At 45.3% G+C, this 17,162-nt stretch overlaps 1 protein-coding gene across 4 annotated transcripts in view; it reads left to right on the top strand.

The window, feature by feature from the left end:
• The window catches only part of ATXN1 (ataxin 1), a 189,813-nt gene that overhangs the window by 41,584 nt on the left and 131,067 nt on the right, over window positions 1-17,162 (top strand). Inside the window, exon 1 of one of the 4 annotated variants that reach the window (XM_084282302.1) lies at window positions 15,753-15,852. The exons of the other annotated variants lie outside the window; for them this stretch is intronic. The gene's annotated coding sequence lies outside the window, so the exon portion shown is untranslated. Of the gene's footprint in view, window positions 1-15,752; window positions 15,853-17,162 lie in introns of those variants that run through there. 4 annotated transcript variants of the gene reach the window in all.

Raw genomic sequence — 17,162 nt, 5'->3', positions numbered from 1 at the left:
TATTTCATCTTAAAGGCCCCTCTCTCATTTCTTTTCTGCACTCCCCCTCCCAAAGAGCTGCTCTTCACGGTGCTGGCTCGGGGAGCTCAGTTTAGATTAGCCTTCAAAGGCAGGGCTGTGGGATGGTCTTCTTGTACGTGAAAATATTTGCCAGTGGATTTTGGGTGGAGAGAAGGCTGTTTAAACAGCCTTGTTGCCAGAATGTTTATTAGTCTAATATGATTAATGATTGAGGAAAGCGGACGGAGATTTCTTTGCGGGGAGCGTGGGGGAGGCAACAAAACTTCAGCGTCAGAAAACAGAGAAAAAAAAAAAAAGGAAAGTGTTGTAAGCATGTGTTTTTGTTGAAAGAGCTTGTGTACAAGTCCACATAAACTTACAAGCTGTGTATGTGTTTACTGTGTGTTCTGGTACCTCGGTGATCGTGAGCTGCAGTGGTTCAACTCCAGCTCGTCCCCGATGGGTGCGGTGTGCCCACAGGAGCTGCTGCGTTCAGCACCCCGCCACCTGCCCATGGCTGGTGAGAGACAAGGCAAGGGGCTTGTTCCTCTGAACCAAAGCTGGGTTTTGGCAGCGTGGGGTCTTGAAGTGGCCATTTGCTCCTTACAGCATCCTTGGCACTGTGTGCTGGCCTGGCGTGTGCTCACAGCGTAAAGACTAACATGGTTTGTGGAGGACTGGAACAACATCAAAGTCACAGGACAGTGCTGAAACTGGTTTTATGAACTTCACACCATCACTAGTATGTAATAGCATAACATAAGCTCATTCCAGCCTCACAACGCAGTTTTCTTCCCATGCTATAGCTGCCATCTTGACTGCATACGAATGTAAGCTATATATAATACCATCCTGGTCCATGTCCGTCACAATTCGTCTGAGCTCCCGTCAGGGTTACTACGTGGTGCCACAGCATAATTAACACGGTATGTATTAGCACTATGTTCATTTGTCCTATATTTCGTCAAGAAGGAATCGCGAGCAATAATCTGATGGCAGGAACAGCTTCTGCTTTGGATTCTCAATGCCTCTGTTGGAACAACCTGATAGCTCATTGCCAATGGGTATTTTTAAGTTAGCAATGTTAGACCATCCAAAAATGTATTAAAAGAGACTTTTTTCCTTCTTCCCCTTCCTTCTTCCAGGAGGGAAATTTGAATTGCCTGCAGTGCAAAGTCCCCATCTCTGGATGTGGTGTTGGTGGGGGAACTCCTTGCCATATAGCTCATTGTGACAAATGCTGGAGTTTCTTCAGGGTTGTGCTGTTTCAGAAGCAGGGACCCTTTAAAAACACTTCTTCCTTGTAGTTACACAGTTATGAAGTCTGCTCCCCTCCTTGGGCTGTAAGCACTGAGATACTCACTGCTGCCAGTAAGAGGCCTGATACATGGCTTAAGTTGTACGTTGTGCTAATGAGCAACAAAGGAAAGCCAATTAATGGGGTAGTACTGAAACTCAGGTGTGTATGACGCCTTTGTAGAGTGCAAGACATTTAACATATGTCCCAGGTCAGAAGAAATTGATCAACAATTTCCGCTGTGTATTCTTACGACCAGTGCAGTGATGGTATTCCTCAGCAGTGTGCTGGGCAGAAACGATGAATCAATATGGTGTGTATTGTATAAGCATCATTTCAGATTAATTTCTGAATCAATAAGTCACATAGTCCTTTAAATATATGAATGTGAAAATGGTATTTGCACAGAGAAAGAAAACGTGATTGGGAACCCTTCCATTTTTATTTAAGCACAGATGGTGTGGTGATGAGCACGGGAAGAACCTGAATTGGTCAGAGTTACGCTAGCATTAAGTTTACCATGTGCTCTTTCCCTCTCACATTCCCTCTTAGTTACTTCTTAGGGTGGTTTTTTTCCTTCCTTTTTTTTTTTTGTCATTGTAAACTTTGTTGTTTTTTTTTTTTTTTCTTCTCAGCATTTTGCTTGCATTGTCAATACTGCAGTGTTTGTTCAGCTCAGACTGGGAAAGGTATTCGATTTTGCAGCTGACATTTATTTACAGGGTCACCTTTTAGTCTCTGTGTTAGGCTGCTGTTCCCTGTGAACCACGTATCTGTCACAGGCAATGTAACCTGCTAGCTAAGAGGTCTCAGAGAAAACCATTGCTTTCTTGAGCCCCCAGTAGCAGTCAGATGGAAGCATGTGTTGGGTGTTAGGTTATCGTTACCTTTTCTGGAGCTCGTATCAGTTGGTGAAGGCATAAGAAACCTTCAAGTCCGCATCTGGTTGAAGATTTTCTAGTCGTGCTTTGTACTACTGTGTAGCTTCACTGGTTTGGATGGTTTTGAATCTCTAAGAAAGTTTTTCCTGCTATTTTTCCCCATTGCAAAGATCTCCTTTGTATGCTGCCAGTAGCTATTCCTTTACTACTAGGAGCAGAGGGTACTGTGTCTTTGAATGTTTTGACATTCATTGCTTTAGTTCTTGAGTCATGTCTTATGTAAGTCTCTTGAGTAGGTTTCAGGTTGCTATTTAGAGGTGATGATGTGCTTTGTGTGTAGAGATCATGGAGGCAAGGAGCTCTAGGCATTGATTGTCTTGCTGTCTTTGTCCTGATTATGTTTTCTCATGATTTTTCGATCCTTTGTTGTTTGTATGAACAGCCATGAAAGGCAAAAGGTGAGGGAATGGGTTCTTGGAGGATGTGTGCCCTTAAATGCAGCTGTAGGCATGCAAGTAGTTAGATTTTAAGTTTTGCTGGTTATCTATGTGATTTAAAGAGAACAAGCAAATTGCTAGTTATTTCCAGGTGACCCGCCCCTTGACTATTAGACCATTCCTGGTGAGGAGCTCCAGTATGAATGTGGGAACGTAAGTCCAGGTGTCCAGGTTTGAACACTTTACGTAACGTTAAAAGGAGGAAGTGGAAAGGGGAAGAGTTGAGAGGTAAGGAACAAGTAATACATGGCTTGTGGGGAAGCCTCTGGTATTCAAAAACAGTTACTCTAGGCTTGAACATTTTCAGCTTCTTAAAATACCAACTTCTTGCACCACTCCATTTGACTGTTTTATCATGATCTTTAGGCTTCTCCTTCTTTACTTTTCCTTGCAATTCTGTGAGCTAACGATTTAAAGGGGGAGAGCAGGAGGGAGTGAATGTGACTTAGATTCTAACATTATCAAGGACGGTGAGGGTTGGGAGAAAAGGTCAAATTTGTGAATAATACCATGAAAAAAAGTTCAGAACCTGGAACCACTCCAAGCCGTGGGAGATGCTGTAAAGTTTTATGCCTTGTTTGTATAAGATGGTCAGAAGATTATTGTCTTCTTTCCTCAGAAAAAAAAAAAAAAAAAAAAAAAAAACCTGACTCCAGACCTACTTGAAATCTTGCAGGATTTGCTAAAAATCATGGGAATTGGTATCAAAAGTGCAGGGTGAATGCAGCAGTTGACTCTAGATAGATGGTTGTTTTGGCTCTCTGTCTTCATACTTCTAAACTTCTTCTGCTAAAGTGTTTGTCAAGTTGTAAGATGTCTTCAGAGTCTTTGTAAGGTTTCTTGAAACAATCTGCAGAAAAAAACACAATACAGGACTGTGTTCTTCGTGAAAATCTTTAAGAACTTAGACTGTGTTTTCTACATTATCATCAAGAACACAAAACACTTTGCATCACAAGCGCTTTGCTTGTTTGGTAGGTTTCTTGTCACACAGGGATGCAGATTTGGGGCTTCTTGTGACTTCCTCTTGGTATTTTGTGCTTGTTGTTGTGTACCGGTGGGATGCTTGTTTGACTTGGGAGTAAAATGCTGTGTAGGGTTCAAGTACAGCATCCAGCTGGTACCTGATCTGTAAGGTGTGGTCTCCTACTGGTGTCTGTCGGGGACATTGCTGTATGGCACTAGGAGAACTTGCAGTCTTCTGATAGTGGCAGTGATCTTTGCCTGCCTTGTCAGAAATATGCTGAGCGGGCATTTCAGGGATAAGATTTATTGCTTACTTTAGCGAGATCTGCAAACAATATCTGACTTAATAATTCCGCTTTCTGCTTGTAATTACACGTTATTTCTTTTTGGTAATGCCTTCAGAACTTCTCAGTTCATTATCAACTCTCAGAACATAATTTAAGGAATAATGTGTATCCTGACTGGTCATAACGAGGCTGAAATTCCATCTTGGGCTTCTGGTGTCATCACAGAACCGGGATGGAATTACAGCTTTAATTTATGTACTATGGGGGATACATTATTTATTACTATGCATTAGAAAATGATTAATCTCTGCTTGTGTTGCAAGACTATCCTACTGCTAAAAGTCCCCAGGAAGTGCTGAGACATTGTAGAACTTCTTGTGCAGATTACAGCTTCATGAAGCTGCCAAAAAGGCCACTGCATTATTCAAAAACTGCTGGAGGTGATGAAAATTTACGAAGCTGCTACGGGGTTTTTCCTAACTAGTAGAATTCCTACAAGGTTTCCATCTGCTAAACCTGAGCGTTTCCCTACCTTTAGTCCCTTTTAAGTGTTTCATTTCACCTAAAGTCCTGATCAGATGAAAGAAGTTGAGCAGCGCCGTGTTTTGAGGACCCTGATTCAACAAAAGACTTTGACCATAGTCAAGCTCCACTGAAGACAACGGAAATTGGGTTGATAAATCAGTTCTTCAATTTCTACTTCTTTGCTTGTTCATAAAACCTATTTCTTCGTCCTTCACTTCCCAAAATTGTGCCTGTGTGTGCATGCATGCCTCCATGAGTATGGGGAAGCAGCAGTGGAGCAGTATGAATGGGTAGAAAATCGCAGTAAAACCAACTGATTCGTCCAGTTCTCATTCCAGCAAGCACATTTTTAACGTGTTACGCTCTGATAACGTTCCATTTTTGTGAGCTTTCTCTGTACCAGAAAAGTCAGTAATCAGGTCCTGGTATGTAATTAATAACGCCGTGTGGCTGGCGGTGGTGTCCGCAGCTCTGGCTGTTGACCTTGAGTCACCGCATTCCTTCACAGCTGGTTTTCGGTGGGGTTTAGCCTTTCTGCTGGGGCAGAGAATTTGTCGCTTTTCCTTTTACAGTCCGCGGCCAGGAGTTTGTACAGAGACCTAATACCAGCCACTACGCCGAGCAGCTGTTACCAAGTAACATAACTAATCCCTGCCTCTTCATAAAATGAATTTGAGACTTGGAGCTGGGGGGGGGGGGGAGAGGGTGGCATGCGAATTTGCTTTTGCGAGTGCTGTGCCCTGGTTTGGAAAAAAAAAGAGGAAAAAGAAAACCCCAAACCCTAAAGGTTTGTAGGAATTTTAATTAATAAGCCAAGCAAAATGTCTTCAAAGTGCTCGGCATGATTAGATCTGAAGAAGAGAACTAGATATTTGTAAAAGATCAAACAGATACAAATACCTTAAGAAAAGAAGTCACTGATGTAAATTAAGTGAACACTTTATACTAGTACAAAAGTATTATAAAAAATTAAATACTCCCACTTTCTAAGGCAGCATTTTTATCTAAGGCTCCGATGACATGTATAAACCACTCAAGTTTCAGTCTTGTGGGTTACATTGTCACCAGAAGCTCTGACTAATAATACAGCAAAGTCTTACAAATGACAGTTGGATATAGTATGACTCTAAATGGCATTTTTTTGTTGTTTTAGTATTTCATGTGTTTAAGGAAAAAAAAGAGAAGCTCTCAGTGCCTACTGACTAATTGGGCCGAACAGAGAGGAGTGCTACCCTCGGTCTAATTTGGGTGGCCGTGTTATAAATCACAGATGTGGAATCTAACACCCGGTGACAAAGTGGATAATCCTTCGGGTGTAAAATCTTGAAGCTGGTGTATAGAAAGACATACAAAGCACGCCGGCAGCTCTCCCCCACGCGAAATTAAAATAATTGTCATTTTTGCAGGGAACACCATGGGAATCAGAATCGGAGACAACCAGCCTCTTCAGCGTGAGAGCTGAAGAGATGGCTGCAGTTTCTAGGCAGAGTTTCAGCCCGCTGGAGCTGTATAAATAGATCACTGGTGCCATGCAGATCTGCTGGGGACCAATCGCTGTTCCCTTCCACATCACGAGGAGATGCAGAGGAGCAGTCCTCTGCGGCTACCTGTGCTGCGCCTCTCGCGCTGAACGCCTCGGCTGGGGCTTCTGAGGGCAGAGAGGCTCGCTCGGGTGATGCTCTCCCCCCCACGAGCAGCCTGGCACGAGGCTCCTGCAGTTACAAGCCTGTGTTTTCAAGGCTCGCTTAGATCGTAAATTGGACGTGGCGTTTGTGCTGGCTTTCTGAATGAGTTGCAGCCTTGGGAATCCGGTGTCGTGTGAATCGAGATAGCATGTCACATCACTGGAGAGGAAGCTAGCTGCTAACCATTGGGGGGACTGGTTAATTGTGGTGTGGCAGAGGCATGAGATCAGGGCTTCTTCCTAAATCCTGAGCATGAATTTTACACGTTGCAGCTGCATTTCTTCTCTGCCTGCTAGTTCGCTACGGGTATTATTGTCAGTGTTGCGTGGGGAGGGGCTTTTAAGTTCGCTATGAGACGCAGAAATGAGGAAGAATGCAGATATTTAAGGGTAGGTTTCTCAAGGTCCTTAAGCTCGTGGCCCCTCCTGATGGCTGTGGGGTCAATTGCGTTGAGCCAGCACGCTCCAGAAGCGTTGGATCCTGCTGCTGGAGGCCAGGACTGACACCCTGCATGCGCGCTTCTGCGCAGATGTGTGGGACTGAATCCTCAGCGTTCGCGAGGAGCATCACGTTAAAAGCAAGCTGGAGGAAAGAGAAAGAATGACGGTAGGTTTTAACATAGGATTAGGGTCCGATAACTTCTTGGCACAGGTTCCCCGACGCTGGGAAACGAGCCTTCAGGTTGCATTGTTGCACTCGCAGGAAAGCGTGCCAGCAGCACTGCGAGCACTGCCCTCTTTCCATGCCTGCGGAGGTAAAGCAGAGAGACACGGCCCCGTTCACCCTGGCCACAGGGCTAGAGCCGGTCCCGGCTTTATTCTTCAGGGCGTGAGCTGTTTCACTGCCCGAGATTTCTTTTTCGATGGGTAGCAATGGGATAATCCAGCCGCACGGTGCCGGCACTTGGGGCTGGGTTGTGCTTGCCGTGGTGCACTGCGCGAGCTCCCGAAGTTGTGTAATTGGGAGCTTGCTGTCATACTGCAGATGACTGATGGCATAATTTGTATTTTCAAAATACATAAAGGAGCTCAGCCTAATCAGGTGGTGTGGTAAATATTTCCAGGAGATAAAAACAGAGTATTAGGGCAGGGAACGGAGTTATAAACTTCCTTTAATGAGCTGCATATTGTTTGATCATGTTTTTTCATATACATGAGCTTCTGCATGCCAGATTCGAGTAATAATTGGCAGCTACTTCACAGTCCTAGAGAAATGATACTATAAATACTGGAAACAGTCAAAACGAGTAGATGTGTCAGTTTGCCTTTCAGACTACTGTGACTAACAGGTGATTAGCACAAACAGTAGAAGGCCCATTTGTTCTTCTCCTGGCTCCTGGAAATACAGGGAGAGGGGGAGCTGCTCGGCGCTAGCAGAGGTACCACTGGCTGCCTTGGCTTACAGGTTTGCCCAGGCAAGCATTTGACTTCCAAATCCGAGCAGTCCTGCTCACTTCTTGAAGTCCCTGACGTTAAGCACGTGAATGGATAGGTTTGGGGCTTGAAGGAGCCTCCTGGGCTTATTCCGGAGAGTTTCCAACAAAACCTGACGATGCAGGAAAACCCCCAAATTACGAGCCTTTTCCTACTTCCAGTGGGTAGCTCGTGGTGTTGATGGCACGCAAAGCAGAGGGAATCCGCGCCCGTTTGTTCATGCATGCTGGTAGTCTTCAGTCTTCCAAAAAAGATGCAGTAAATGAAAATATCTCCTGCCTTGCATGCTGATCGACTGCCATTATTTCTCAAAGATGGAGATTTTAAATAGCAAATGTTAATTTGAGGAGGCTTTTAAGATATACGGAAAGCACTTCTGAAAAAATATTCAAATGACAGTGAAGGATTTTTGTTTTCTGTTTAGCTTTTTTTCTACAGTACGAATGTGCCCATACTCAGTGAAACTCACACTCACAGGGATTTGGCTGTGCGGGAGAGTATTCCTCCTTCACAATGTTGTATTGCAGAGCAGCTTGGTTTTAATGATAAGGAGATCCCAGTAATAGCTGTGAAGAGGCCTAGGTACGATCATGGGTGGATGAATTTTTTTTTTATAGCGTTTGGATGTCTCTCTGAAAATGCTACGCTGCAGCTTTTGGGGCTGGATAATGCTCACGAGCAATGGAAGGGGGATTCCCACTTCTGAAGGGATTTTAGGCTGAAATTGTGTGGTCTCTCATATGGATTAGCGTAAGTCTAAAGGCACTTAATGGTCTTGGCTGATTTAAAAAATCTCTTACTTTGTGCTTAAAGCCTAAATTGGTTAATGTGGTTTATATTACATTTGAATATATACCCGGTCAACGAGGCGTGTGCATTTTAGCATAAAATACGAGTCCAGGGACTAGCACGAGGAGGGGTTTTGTAGCTTTTTAGGCACTGCAGTATTTCTTTTAAAGTGATTACGTGGTGATCATTAGCTCTCTTTAGTAACATTCCCCTTGCTGAAAGCTGGATGTTGTTTTTTCCACCCCTTGGAAGGGAACTCGTGCAGTTAGCTTCCTCGCAAACCTCGGTGGCTCTGCAGCCTGGCTGCAGGGTTACTTTCATTTTGTGCGGGGCGGTGGGAGAGGTACGCGGTGCTGCAGTCCCAGGCTGCAGACACCGAAAAGAAACCCTGGGGGTGAGCTCGAGGAACGTGGAGAGGACGGCGTGAGCTGAAGATGTGCCCTGGTTGGCACTGGGAAATGAAGCTGTGCTGGCTTCTAGCAGATGTTTGCAGGCTGAGAGCGGTTTTGTCCCAGGTCTGCATAATTGCTGAAGCAATTAGACTGCTCTCCAGCCCAGGTATCCCACTTAAGTTGGAGGTTTGGTGTTTTTACTGTTTACAAACTTCACCAAAGCAAATAAAGCGTACATAGCAGTATGCAGCATTGTGAATTTTCCACAAACTTAGCTTTGCTCCTGATGCTGTCATTATCTATCTTATATTATGAATCACATTAAAGGAAAATACCTTGTTTCAATTCTCCAGGGGAAAAACCCTTTTTCTACCTCACCTCCCTCTAAAAACCCCAGACACCTACTTGTCCTGTGTCATCTGAAGCAGATTTGAATCTGTTATCAGTACCTAAATCTACAGATACACTTTTCCTGTCTTGCATAGGAACAAGATGTTGTCCCAGTTTCTGTGTTTGCAGTCGGGTGGTATCACAAACAAGTTACAGTAGTAAACCGAGTGCGTTAAAGAAATGGAACAGAGGAAAGATTACACTTTAATTCCCCAGAAAACATACCTCATATTATTCATAAGCTGAATGCAACTCACAGTAAGTAAAAGTAAAGCTGCATTTCAAACCAGCAGAAGTAAAATAAATCTCTCTGGGCAAGACTGTGCTTGGGTTTAGTGCTAATTAATCTTGCAGAATTGGCACTGCAGTTCTGAATTTTAACATCAGGTCCGGTTGTTTACCTTTCTTGCCAATCCAGCATTGCTTTTCGTGGGCCAAGACTGATATTTTTGCTTGTTTTCTTTCCGGAGCACGCTATCTTTCTCTTAGTCTCCCTGTAATGACTTTGGAATCCGCTGGCCAGTTTCAGCTAAATTTAACAGAAAGGTTGAGCTCACAAAGACCTTGAATTCCTCGCAGTTTTGTGAAGCAGACGGTTGGATGTAGGGCAGCGGCAGGAATCGGTGACCTTTCTGAAGGAAAGGCTCGCCCATGTTGTTGCAGATGGGAGAGGGCTCCCAGGGCAGGGCTAGCTTCACTCAGATCGTGCCTCATACCATGCCCGAGGCAAAGCCACCAGGAACCAGCCTTCATGAACTCCCCCACTACACTCAAAGCAGTTGTTAGAGGTCCAAAACCTCCTCAGGTTGCTCGGGGAAATGCCAGGTGAGGGGTTAGGCACCAAGCTGCACTCTTACAAATCAGCCCCGCTAGGAAGCACGTGTCTCACTCCTGGAAACTGTCTGTGAGGGAGGCAAACACAGACTGACGATGCTTTTAAGTGAGGGGACACACAGCACGTTGGCCATCGTGACAGGGCCTGGCTTCCCCCGCTGTCCTTGCCCTTTCATTCATGAAAGCGGACAGTGGCGGTGCAGTGAGGCTGCGGATTTTACACACACTTCCTCCTGGTTTCGGCTGAGCTCAGAGCTGTCTCGTGTGCCGAGGGTCAGTGGGAGGCACGTGAAGGAAGAGAGAGAAGCTTTCAAGAAGTATTCGGGTACAAGGAGGGCGTTTCACTTGGCCTCGGCCAGGTCAGTGTCATGCCTTGTCTGGAATTGGCTGTCGGGTCCAGAAAGGTTTGACAAAAGCTGAGCAGAGGGAGCAGCCACCTTCAGTTTGTTTCCTGCCCCGGGAATGCAAGGAGCTTTCCAGCACCAGGTATTTCTTAGCCACTTCCAGTGTAAAGCTTTTTTACTCCTTGATAATGCTTTCGACAGCTGTGGAGGATTGTGTGGATGTGTGGCTTCAGGGTGGCGGCCTGCAAACCTCCAGGGGTGGAAAAGGTAACTGAGAAAGTTAGACATCGTGTCACAGGATCCTTAGCTTCCCTGCACTGAAAAAAGGTGGGATGACTGTTTTACTACTTAAATCAATTATGAGGAATTTCAAGATTTTGGGGGTCTTTTTAGTGACACTTGGAAAGAGTATGTAAGATCCACCATGAAACAAATATCAGAGGATATTTGGCTTAAGGTGGGATGTCAACACAGTCACCTTGAAAAAGCATTACTGCCTGAAATTGTCTGCTGGCTGTTTTTACAACTAGTGCCTAAAGTTTACCATTTTCATGGAGTTTAGTGGGAGAAAGGTAGCATTTTTTTCTTTCATATCCATTTTGTTTTACTTTTTTCTTTCTATAATGATTCTTTACAGTATAGGTGCAAGAAGATGAGAAAGTATTTTAAAGGTAAAGTAGGATTAATTTTATAACTACAGAAATTGTAAGCTATTGTAGCTCAAACTACTTTGTTCTCTCTTCTGTCTCCATTGTTCACTTTAAGATGCTATTGTTCCTGTCACTATTACACTGCTGTAATGTTAGATTAGAATATAATAAATATAATACTGTGTTCTTATTTTTCTGGTGGCATAACGATGCGTGACAGCAAAATACTTTTTTTTTTTTTTAATATTGTTATGATAATATTAGTAAGTGGCACGGACTAAGTGGGGAGGATCTGTCTGGTGGAGAACTCGATGCTGGGATCTTGAGGCTCACATCAGGCAAATTTTGGGGTTACTTTTACTTCTAAACAGTAAGGTCCCACTGACTGCATGCCTGTTTGTGGCATTAGCTGTGCTCCAGGAGAACACGTTGCTTCTAGTTTAGTTCCTCCCAAGAGGGATTCAGTTCATCTGCTCCAGGACCACCCCACATTGCAAGCAAAAGCTAACGCAGGAGGGATCATCCGGAGGCTCACTTCAGAAGCCATAGCCCTGAGCAGAGCAAAAGCAGGAACGTGGATGAACTCCTACAGAGAGCCTGTGGATAAAGGGATAGAAAGAAAGGTGTATTTCAGCAATCTGATCTCGTAGTTGTACCAGTTAGTAAAACACATTTCATAATTTTTTCTTTCTTAATGTTCTTCCCTTTTTTTCATAGTTATTACTGAAAGGGGAAGGTTGGTGTGAGTAGGCCTCAGAAAAGGAAGGTTGTTTTGAGAAGTTAGAAAGAAGAAATCTTCTACCGAAAGAGGGATCATATCTTCTTTTAGGAGCTTATACAATGGTGAGTGCACGTTAGACGCTTAACAAATAATGACCCATCCCTGACAGAGCACTCACATTTGTGCTCGGCTTGCTGACGTTAGCACATGCCGCAGCAGACAGTGCTCACATCCTTAAATGAAAGGGGGTGCTCAGACCCTGCACTGAACTGAGGTTATCAGTCACTGCAGGACACGGGCTAGGCATCCGTAATGTAAAGGTGTGTAGGCTCTTTTCGGTGCGTGTCCCGAGGCAGGGAAGGAACATATGGTGTGGTGAGAGGTAATGTCATATTATTGCTAGCATGACTTTGAAAAATATATGATGTTACCTCAGAGAGTAGGTGTGAGAGCCAGTCTGGCAGATGTGACAGTCCTGCTTTCTGGAGCTGACAGCTGGCAGCCCGAAGAGCTTGCTACCAAACCTGTAATTTATTGAAGTACTCGTATTGCGATTTGTGCTGAAGAAAAGGAAGTAGAAGTAGAGATGACAGAGGCAGTAGCACAGCGCTTTAAGGAAAGGAGAAAAAAAAAAAAAGCCTGGGCAAGTAGGCTTATGTAAAAGCTTCATCTGTTTCAGCGTCTTGTCTCTCCTTGATTAAAAGAGTAGATTTGGCTGCAATAGCCATCCATGCTTTGTAGCCAACCAACTCACTTAACCCAGGCAGAGGACAACATTTGTTCTTTGCCTGGAAGAGTTTTTTTTTTGCAGGCCAGGCTGCCAGCATAGTCTTGCTTATCTTAAAATGTGAGACCATTTGTTAACTACAGTGGTGCTGAGCTGGTTGTGGCTTAGTCAAATTTCTGTTCTAAAAAAAGCTTGTGGTCAAACCTCCAAAGTTTCCTGCACCAAAGGTCGCCACAGGTTTCTACTGAAGCGTCCTGTTTTCTCTGTGGCACTGGAGATATGTAAATGTATACGGAATACGGGTTGTGTAATCTCCGTATGTACCAGCAAGTGAACACATCTCAAAATCCAGCCTCGTATAGCTAGAAGGTAGGCGAGCTGGTGTAAGTAAAGCAGAAATAGTAGGAAAAGTACCAGATTCATCTCTCCCAGAGAACGTGTTTCTTCTTTGTTCTGGAGCTCTTGAATTCAAAGAGCTCAGAATGTATCTGGATGCTGCAAATAATCGTGTCATACTTCATTTTCTTAACATCTGTTTCAGAACTATACATGGCGTATAGCAGGAGGAGACACTACCTTGTTGCTTTTCGGGGGCAGAGCACTGAAGTTTTGCAAAAGATACTACTTTCCAGGCCAGGTCATCCTGCGAGGGTGTGAGCAGGTGGTGTTCAGGTGTTCCTATCTTGGCACTTTTGGCTTTCAGAAGTGAGACGAGGAGGTTTGCACCTCGGTGAGTGCAGGTGGTTGTACAGCAGGTCTGCTTGTGGCAGGATGAGCCTCGGATGCATTTCTCCCAAATGTTGGTGCTGTACTCAGATTCTGGGATAACGAGGTACTCACAAAGGTGCCCAGGAGAGCCTGAGGTCAGTGTGTGACCTGGAAAGAAAGACCTAACATCTTTCTGGGTAAGCAGGAGAGCACGGCTCTCTAACACCTTTTCTGCAGATGTGGGGACAAGAATCCTCCCATTGATGGGACAGGGAGTATGCAGTGAGCCTGGTGCTGCTGTTTCCCCATCCTTCATAGCTTGTCCCAATATTTAGCCTGCCCCAAATCCAAAAATGTGGCCAGGAGAATCACCTTCTCCTCCCCAGCCACAGGAAACATATAAGCTGATTCTTTCTCTGTACTTTGTCCTGGGGTTTAATTTCTTTCTTTTCTCGATTCTGTGTTTCCACTGCCTTGGTTTTTCATTGGTTTTGATCATAATCGAGTCATGCTAAAATAATTAATGTGCCAGTTGACTGGAATGGAAAATCAGCTCAGTCCATGCCAAGCTTTGAGAAAGGCACAAGTGCCAAATGAGGGAAGGCTGGGGGGAGAGAGGGGTCCCACTGATGGCATTTTGCCAGGCCGACAACTCTTGGGAGGTTTTCGTAACGTCTCCGTCTGCCAAAGCAAGGGGGATTGTCTGTCTCAGCTTGCATTAAAAAGCAAAATATTTCTGCTTTGCAGCTGCAGAACAGCACAGCACCTGTTGCATTCCTATGGCTCTGGAGGCAGAGAGAAATACCTTGAGATTTTGGTCTGGCCCCAGAGCTTATGAGGGAAGTACCACCACACTGGGGGGAGATACGTGCTGATTGATCACCAATTTCTGGGGTACTGTAGCAGCACAGCATGCTGTAGGTTTGATGAAACGCTGTTTTTAGGGAACTGAGGCCAAATTCAGCTTCTTTACAGCCAGTAAGGTCAATGCCATGTGTGCGGGAGGAGGCAAGGGGAGACATACTTCAGGGTAAGTCTGAAGTCCATAATAAGGGTGCACTGCCTCGTTTATCACACCGAGAAGAATGAACAGAGCTGACAAAATACTCGTCTAATTTGCTTGAAGCTGCATCCATTTCTCCAGAAGGGGGAGAGTGGAGTAGTCGGATGCTGGGAGGAACGTGCCTGATGCAGGACTGTCCTTCCTCCCGGACTCGAGCTGAGGCAGGGTGCAGAAAAATCCAGGCATTTAGAAACGGGCTGTCAAATCTGCTCGCATGTGTTTTTGCAAAGTCCGTCACATCTGACTGTCGGGTGTGCGGCCGAATCGTTCCGTGTTAAGATTTTACTGCTGTTTTCAATAGCGTTCAGTTAATGTGATCAAATGCACAGGGGTGTGAGCTGTGAGCAGCCGGTCCCTGCAGGAAGAGCACACGTGCACATGGCAGGCCTGCTGCTGCCTTCCGAGCCTGAAATTTGGCTCACGGTGTCATGATGTGGCAAAAAAAAAAAAAAAAAAAAAAAAAAAAGAGGGCAGGACCAGTTTAAAGGTTTTTTTTGCTACACTGAATTTGTAGCGTTTTATGCTTGGTTGTGTAAACTGTATGTAACCCCCTTTTTTTTTTTTTTGAAACCAAAAAAAAAAAAAATCCTTCCATCACTTTCCATTTGGCAAAACCCAGATTTGTTGCTCCTTTTTCTGTAAAGATCAGATGGGTAATGGGAGCTGCACAGCAAACTAATGTATGCTACTCGAGATAGTAAAATGCAGGGCTACAATAGGCCTTTTCTCAGCAGCTGTGAAGCTGTTGTGCGACTACAGTGAATCCATTCAGGCTCCCCCACGCTCGCCGGCAGCACCCAAGGAGAAGGGAGCCATACGAGCGGAATGAATGTCCAGCAAAACAGCTCCAGGGAGGGACAGGCTGCTGCCCGGCTCCTCGTTTTGGCTTACAGGGTCGTTTTCTGGGGACGTGACGTTTCAGTTTCAGATGAGTTAAGAGGTACCTGTAACTTCGTCCGTGTCACCACGTTACCCGCTAATTCAGCAGGGCTCTCGTGTCTCTTGCAGCAACCCGCCGAGCTGGGGGAGTGCTGTTATCTTCAGCGTGGAGAAAGGGGAAACTGAGGCACAGGAAAACGGGGGTTAAGCGATGATGTGCGTTAGGAGCCAAGCTCTGGTACGTAAAAGGCGCTGGAGAAGCTCAAGTGTCATTTACAGCTATTTCAGCCCTTCAGGAAGCGTCACGTATCACTTGCCCGTAGGTCATGCAGAAAGTCTGGAGGGGAGCTGGGAATCTGCCCCTCCACCAGCAGTATTTGTCTCTGTAACAGAACATTAAAAATGTAAGTGTGTACGTGAGAGGAGGAGGATTTTACACTGATTTCGATCTTAATATAGAGTCCCCAGCCACCCTGTACCTGAATCGGGGAAAAAATGAGAGGCAGAGGCTGGTTGATTCAGTGGGGTGACACTCCGTAAAATAATCCTTCTAACACTTTTTCTTAAATTAAGAATCGTTTCTAGGTGGCATGAGTCATGGGCACATTGTCCTCGTTTCACTTTGAACTTCCAGCCTTCGCTGGATTTGTGTCACAGCTTCAGAGGGCTCCGTCCTCTTCCTGCAAGACTGCAGCCTTTACTCATCTCGAGTGAGAGGAGGCTCCTTGGAGAAAGCAGAAACACAACATAAGCGAGAAGAAACACGGTGGAGCAGGGCAGCAGGGTAACTTAAACAGGGTATTTTGGGGTTTGTTCGTCGTGTCAGCAGCTCTGGGGAATGGTGAAGTAGGTGCAGCCCCCGTGCAGGTATTGAGGGGAGTCCCCTTCGCCCCTTCTTTGTGCCGTGGGGTTGTTTGCTGGGGGGAGGGAGGGATGAGAAGCCACGAGGCAAGCTTTCCTTTCTGAATTTCTGACCACTTTGGGCAAAGTTGTATTTTCTGAGGTATGCACAACCACAGAGGGCTGTGGATAATGGCTCCACTTCTTAATTAAAAGCAATGGAAAAAATTTTTCAGAGCTGTCTGTCTGTCGTAGCTGAGTGGGAAAAAAAAAGCAAAATTTTGGCTTAAATTCACGTAAGGTGAAACTCTCTGCTTTGTCACGTTGTGAAAGTTTGTTGGCTTCAGCAGGGATAGTCACAGGTGTAGCTGCGGGAATGGTTTGCTGAGCTAAAACTGGTGGGGAGAGAACAACTCAGCCGCCTGTGATCCTGAGGGGCCGTGCGAATGCAGGAGCGCGCTCTCCAAGGGAAAGTGAACTCTGCACTGGCTGGCAGCGTCCGCTGCTCGTAGCCGAGGGATTTTTCTGCTGACAGAGCCCGGCTGGGCTTCCAGCTGCTGGCCTGTGTCACTGCAGGTACGGGAGAAGGGCAGATCCGCGGGGCAGGGGGCAGAAGGCACGCTGGTGTGGCACAGCAGCACGCCCGTCACCTCCAGACCCCTTCAGGCCTTTTTTGGCGATGGCGGAGAATGTCAAAATCGCCCGTGTGAGGGACCTGCCGGTTTCTCTTACTCATTTGCTTCGTCGCTCCTCCTCCTCCCTTCCTTCCTCCCTCTCTTCGGCCGGGCTGGGTCGTGTGGTGCAAGCTCTGTGCAGGTTCTCCAGCAAACAGATGCAGGGAGCTGGACGTCTACACAGCATTGCTAGCAATAACGTGACCAGTAATAACCTCAATAATAATAAAACCGATGATCGCTCTCCCGTCTAACAGTTTGATACTTTACATAATGACTTTTTTTCTTTTCACAATTTGCATCTCTGGACTTTCTTCCCTTTTCTCCTTCATTATTTTGTGGAGTCTGGTTATATACCACCAGATCATATGTTAAATGAGTACTTTGCAGCGTGCTACCATACAGGTTTTAAAAATAACATGGTTTTGAGTGGTCTTAAATAGCTGGTTGTTTTGTTTTGGGTCTTTGGGTTTTTTTTTTTTGTGTTTTTCTTTCTTTTTTTTTTTTTTTTTAAGTACAGCCCACAGAAGAGTACTTCTGCTGTGGGGAGTTATCGCACTTGCTTTAGATAATGAAATAT

Source organism: Netta rufina (assembly GCF_964035555.1).
Source record: "Netta rufina genome assembly, chromosome: 2".
NCBI lineage: Eukaryota > Metazoa > Chordata > Aves > Anseriformes > Anatidae > Netta > Netta rufina.
Note: the sequence above shows the minus strand (reverse complement) of the source record. Positions and strands in the feature narration are given on the sequence as shown.